Here is a 6,073-nt window from a genome sequence, read left to right on the forward strand (position 1 = left end):
AATTAAAAAAATCAAAATCAAGAAGCAACTATAAACCAGATACACACTACGGGGGTGGGGGAGAGGAGAGGAGGGATTAGGGTCAAAATAATGGGGTTGGGAATTGTATGGGGAATATAACTAAAATGAAAATGCATACATTGTGCAAAAATGAAAAATGGGGTAAGAATTATATAAAATAAAATATATCAATAAAAAAATGAAATAGAAAAAGCCACAAAGAAATGGGAAGACATCCACTGCTCATGGATTGGAAGAATTAACATTATTAAAATATCCATCCTACCAAAAGTTATATATAGATTCAACATTATTCAAATAAAATTCTCAATGACATTCTTCAAAGGAATAGAACAAATACTGATGAAATTCATATGGTACCCCCCAAAAACACAAATAGCTGAAGCCCTACTGATTAAAACAAAGGAGAATGGAGGTTCACTCATCCAAACTTCAAGGTATACAACAAAGTCATAATAATTAAGACAGTTTGGTATTGGAACAAAAACAGACACACAGACCAATGGAACCAAATAGAAAGCCCAGAAATAAAACCACACTTATATGGACAAATTTTTTTTTTCAAAGATTTATTTATTTATTTATACAAGAACTGGGGTGCGGGCCAGATGCGTGGGAGGGTGAGAGTGTTTACTAGAGACAGAGTGGGGAACAGAACAGGCAGACTGACGAAATACACTGCTGAGGGGAGCAGAAGGGCCCGACAGGAGAGGTCTGCTGCACCATGTGGGACCCTTGCTGGCCGGCCAGTTGGCCGGCCAGGATAAAACCAGCACTTCTGAGGCTGAGAACAGGCTCACAGTGTGGCACTCAACCGCGTGCACCACGAGGGGAGGCCCTGGACAAATGATCTTTGACAAAGGAGCAAAGAATACGCAATGGAACAGGGACAGTTTGTTCAATAAATGGTGCTGGGAAAACTGGACCACCACATGCAAGAAAATGAAACTAGATCACTACCTCTCACTGTGCACAAAAATCAACTCAAAATGGGTAAAAGAACTGGACAAAACACCTGAAACCATAAAATATATAGAAGAAAATATAGATAAAACACTAGAAGACATATATCACAATAACATCTTTCTTTTTTAAAAAAAAAATATTTTATTTATTTATTTATACAAGCACTGGGTACAGTCAGAAGCATGGGAGGGTGAGAGAATTCACCAGAGCCAGAGCGTAGAGCAGAACAGGCAGAGTGATGAAGTACACTGCTGAGGGGAGCAGCGGGCGGCAGGAAAGGTCTGTGCGCCATGTGGGACTCTAGCCTGGTAGCTGGGATCGAACTGGTGCTGCAGAGGCTGCGGGCAGCTTTGCAGCCCAGCGCTCACTGCTGTGCCACCAGGGAGGCCCACAATAACATCTTTCAAGACTCATCACCCAAAGCAAAGATAGTCCAGGAAAAGATAAAAATCAAACTGAAAAGCTTCTGTATATCAAAAGAGTCATTAACCAAGACAGAGAGACACCCCACTGATTGGGGAAAAAATCTTTGCACTCCATTCAACAGATAAGGGACTGATCACAGAGATATACAAAGAACACACACAACTCAACAAAAACAAACAATCCAGTCAAGAAATGGGCATGATCTCCCCTGGTGGCGCAGTGGTTGAGCGCTGGTCTGCGAAGCTGCCTGCAGCCTCTGCAATGCCAGTTCAATCCCCGGCAAGGATCCCACATGGCTCGCAGACCTCTCCTGCCACCTGCTGCTCCCCTCAGCAGTGTATTTTGTCAGTCTGCCTGTTCTGTTCCCCGCTCAGGCTATGGTGAATTCTCTCACCCTTCCACGCTTCTGATTGTACCCAGTGCTTATATAAATAAATAAATCTTTAAAAAAAGAAAAAAAAAAAGAAATTGGCAGAACTTCAAAGACATTTCTCCCAAGAGGAAATTTAAATGGCCAACAGACATATGAAAAAATGTTCAATATCCCTTAGCATCAGGGAAATGCAAATCAAAACCACACTGATATACCACCTTACACCAGTAAGAAGGGCACATATCAAAAAAACAAGCAACAACAAATGTTGGCGAGCATATGGTGAAAAAGGAACTCTCCTACATTGCTGGTGGGAGTGCAAACTGGTCCAACCACTATGGAAAGCTGTCTGGAGGGTCCTCAGTCTACTAAAAATGGAGCTACCATATGACCCAGCAATTCCACTCCTAGGGATCTACCCAAAGGACATAAAAACATTGATTCAAAAGAACACCTATACCCCTATGTTTATTGCAGCCCTATTTACAACAGGTAAAACCTGGAAACAACCCAAATGCCCAAAAATAGATGACTGGGTCAAGAAGATGTGGTATACATACACAGTGGAACATTATTCAGCAATCAAAAAAGATAAACTCATGCTACTCACAGCAACATGGTTGGAACTAGAAGGAATTATGGTCAGCGAAATAAGCCAGAAGGAAAAAGAAAAATATTGGATGGTTTCACTTATAGCAGGACTATAGGGGAACCAAATAAGACATCAGTGAAAATAAACAATAACAGTACAAAACACAACAAAGCAAAAACAGACAATTATAAATCAGAGACATCCTGCAGGAGAGGAGGAGGGAGAGGGATCAGAGGGAGGGAGGGAGGAGCACAGAGGACTGAGGTGAAGGTACACAGGGACATTGGTGAAGGAAACTCTATGGGGACTATACCTGAGGGTGTGGTGGAAGGAAATATTGTGTAAAAGTGAACAATGATGTAAAAAAATAAAAGAAATAATTAAAAAAATGAATGGCATTATGTGTGTTACTGTAACTGTATTGCCATGGTACTTCTCTATGTCCAATATCATCTAACAACTGAGAACTATTTTCCTTTTATAGATTTGGTTAGCATTCAGTGCCTGTTTCAATATCCTCTCAGTTGTATTTTGCATTCACTTCAGAGGTATACAGTGCACATTTATCTGGAAATTCATGGGTTACACTTCAACAGCCATGTTATCAAATACATTATTTGTCATCAATATCTTAAAAGCATACAAGTTTTTACAGGAGCACAGGTGTGATATTAAACACCTGAGAATGCTAGGATGAGGGCTAGTCCTATCAGAAAAGTCAAACATATGGGATGTTTGAGGCATGCAGTATCAGTAGACCTAAAGAATGAGCTCAACCACATGGACAATCAATCAGTCATATGCAAATAATGAAACCTCAATAAAAATTCTGGACATCAAAGTTCAGGGGAGCCTTCTGGGTTGACAATCTGTATATATTTACACATACTGATTCTGGCAAGGTAGTTCATCACGAGGACAATGAAAATATCATGTTTGGAGCCCTTCTGACTCTGCTCTATGGGTCTCTTGTTTTGGTTAGTTATAATTTGTGTCCTTCAATGTAGTAAATTACATGCAATAGAAATATTATATACAAATAACAAAAATAATAAAATTACCAAAGTAGACCTGAGAAAACAGAGGAAGCCAAATACAACTCGTTAGTCAGTATAGCTACTGCCATTGGTTATATAATTTGGTTCAGTATATACTGTCAATACATCAATTTACAGATTTGTATAAGGCTGCATAATTTAAAAAGTATTTTTATTATAACAAACATGTATTTATGATCTTGTATACTTCTTACACCCACTTGTGGAGGAAATATTTTCCTCAGCTCCACTTTATACTTAAGGAAACTTAAGTTCAAAGACACTAAATGATTTATTCAAGGTCCTTGGCAGTACAAGGACTATGAAGACAGGTCTTCTGATTCCAGAATTCACATGTTTTATATTTATACACTCAGGGTCTTACCCCTACAAGTTCTCTCTTTAAATTTCATCTCTCTCAGTATCTCCTGTTAGTGATAGCTCTGACTTAATACATGACTGGAGTGTTTTACCCAATCTTTCTAAATAAAGGACGTAGGCAGATGGTCTCTAAGGTACTGTTGTACTATGAAAGTATGCCAATAGAGTGTTTGCTAGGTAGACACACACAGGGTCTGATCTAGGAATAACTCCCTAAAGTATCTTTAGATCATCCACTCTGGATAGGGGGATTGTGGTAAGGGCTAAATATCGGTTTTCTCCCTTCTGCCCTCTAAAATCTAAAATTAGAACACAAGCCTCAGTCTGGGTCTTGCATTGCCTAGATTTTCACTATGGGCCACCAGCTGCTTCTGGGAAGTGCATCCCATTTATTGTTTGGCTACTAGCGCCTCCTAGAAGACCTGTGCCCCAGTCTGGGTCTCACAGCCTGGGCCATGCTTATATGGCAACTCCCCAGGTAAGCACCCCTGAATCCAGGCCCAGGCATCAGATCCTTGGGAAGAGAGCAAGCCCCAGTCTAGACTTTGCAGAGCCTAGCTTTTCACCATGGGCCCTTAGCTGCACCTAGGAAGTACATGTTTTTCAGTGCTCAGCCACCAGTGCCTTGGGAGCAGTCTCAAGCCCCAGTATGGGCTGCATAATGCCTCCTTCTTTATCAGGAATCTTTAGCAATTCTCTGCCATTCTGGCCACGGAAACAGTCCCTGAGTTATAGCTACTAGGTGAGGTAAGGTCCCAGCAACTCAGTCTCTTGACCCCAGCATACCCTCAGCCCTCCCTGCCACAAGAACAAGGCCCAGAAGTATTTTGGGGGAGGCTAAAGCACTTCCCCAGATCCGAAAAGACCACAGTAGATGTGCCCAACATCAAATAAATGCCCAGAAGAGTGGGAGGATGCTTTCACAACAAAATCCCCAAATACCTCAGAGCAAACCCAAAGCAAACAATGGGGAAAAATAAAAATGTCCAAGCAAGCCCTCAGGGGAAAAATATACCACAGACAGAAAACCAAACTCCAGAACCAAACCACAAAGACATGGAAGAGCTTTGTTACCTATCAGCCATATAATTCAAAATGGCCATGATTAAGAAAGTTAAAGAATGGGAACTACACAGAGAAAACTTAGAAAAGGAAATGAATATCATGAGAGACACAAAGACAACTGAAACTTCAAACAAGAAAATGAAATTGCAATATTAAGCAAAAAATTTCAGAAGAAAGCCGTGGAAGTAGAACAAATCAAATAGAATAACAAATCAGTGATCCTGAAGATGAAAAAGAGGTAAGATGATAGAAAAAAAAAAAGGATAAAAGTGAAGAAACACTTCAAGAATTATCTGACACCATGAGGACAGGAAATATAAGTCACAGGACTCCCAGAAGGAACTGAGAATCTATTTATAGAAATAGTGGAGGAGAACTTCCTAAACTTGAAGAAGGAAATGATCATAAAAATACAAGGGAGAAAAGGAACAAGGAAGGAAATAATTATAGTTAGGGAAGAAATGAATGAAACAGAAATAAAAGACAGTTCAAAAGATCAATAAAATCAAATATGGTTCCTTGAAAAAATAAACAAAACAACAAACCTTTAGCTAGACTCACTAAGAAAAAGTAGGAGAAAATTCAAATAAATAGGATCAAAAATGAAAGAGACCATCACGGATGATATGTGGTGGGAAAACTATGGGGTATATACCTGAAGGGAGAAACCAATTACTACACAAAAATGAAAAATGGTGTTAGAAAATTTTAAAAAATGAAAGAGAAGTTAACAACAGACATTGCAGAAATTTAGAGAATAACAGATATTAATATAAGCATTTATTTGCAAGCTAATTCAACAACCTAGATGAAATGGACAGAGTCTCAGCATTATACAATCATCCATGACTGAGTAGGGGAGAAATAAAAACCTCAACAATCCAATCACAAGCAAAGAAACTGAAACAGTCATCAAAACTGTCCCCAAAATCAAATGTCCAGGACCAGAAGGCTTTACAACTGAGTTCTACCAAACCTTCAAAGAGAAACTAATAGCTATCCTGCAGAGAGTCTTTCAAAAAACTGAGAAAAAAATGAACACTTCCGAACATATTTTATGAGGCCAACATTATACTAATAGCAAAACCAAACAAAGACAACACCAAGAAAACTACAGACCAATCTCCCTAGTGAGCACAGATGCAAAAATCCCTAGCAAATCAAATCCAACAATGCATTAAGTGATATAATCCAAAAAGATTAAGTGATATA

The 6,073-nt window shown here is 39.3% G+C and overlaps 1 protein-coding gene across 5 annotated transcripts in view; it reads right to left on the reverse strand.

Annotated features, from left to right (window-relative positions):
* Positions 1 to 6,073, reverse strand: part of EDA (ectodysplasin A) — a 330,732-nt gene that overhangs the window by 213,689 nt on the left and 110,970 nt on the right. The gene's annotated exons all lie outside the window — the stretch shown is intronic.

This window comes from Talpa occidentalis, unplaced genomic scaffold (assembly GCF_014898055.3).
Source record: "Talpa occidentalis isolate TD23 unplaced genomic scaffold, MPIMG_talOcc4v2.1 talOcc4.15, whole genome shotgun sequence".
Taxonomy (NCBI): domain Eukaryota; kingdom Metazoa; phylum Chordata; class Mammalia; order Eulipotyphla; family Talpidae; genus Talpa; species Talpa occidentalis.